The sequence below is a fragment of the Athene cunicularia genome, assembly GCF_003259725.1.
Source record: "Athene cunicularia isolate RWA chromosome 6 unlocalized genomic scaffold, athCun1 chr6_part1, whole genome shotgun sequence".
Classification (NCBI taxonomy): Eukaryota; Metazoa; Chordata; class Aves; order Strigiformes; family Strigidae; genus Athene; species Athene cunicularia.
This window is the reverse complement of record NW_020799105.1, coordinates 9,365,281-9,366,053: the sequence shown is the minus strand read 5'-3', so window position 1 is coordinate 9,366,053 and position 773 is coordinate 9,365,281.

Sequence of the window (773 nt, the reverse complement as noted above, 5' to 3'; positions counted from 1 at the left end):
CATTCACAAACCTGAAGAAAACCCAAAATATAATATGCATTTTACAATTCTCAGACTGTAAATAATTTTTATACTCAAAAAACTAAACAAAAAACTTAAAAATAAAAACCTCTTGTACTCCTACTGATTTAGATTTCACAATAAACTCTTCCACAGCTGTGTTGTGGTAACATGCAAATCATAAGTTATCTCTAAGAAACTAATGCTTTACAGACGGAACCCAACAACTATCCAGCAATTAAAAGACACAATGCCAATTTCATTTGCTAAAAACCACTATTAGTAGATACAAATTCAGTAACCTCTTCAGTACACTCCCTTTTTTTCTGCAGTGCATTTACAACATAAATGTTGTCATAGCAGTTCAACCCATTTTCCTACATAGCACTTTTCTCTAAAAGCATCAAAAGCACCCTATAGCCCACTCCACTCTATACTTAATGCTTCAGGGTGTTTATAAGCCAATTGGTACAAGATCACAAAACAGTAGTGCAGAAAGCCAACTGATGAAATACCATGGAATAGCTGATACCATTCTCTCAAACTGCACAGACATGTTCAGACAGCACTTCAGCGAAGAGAACAAACGAGACTGCCCTCACAGAAAACCTACCGTATGCATAGCTACTTGATTATGCTAATAATGCCTCAATGAAGTCATGATCAAGTAGCCAAGAACTCTTTTCCTGCACACATCAAATGGATTTAGTTATTTAGTTAAGACTAACAATTCTATATGGAACTGTGTCACAACCTTTTCAGCTTCAAATGGG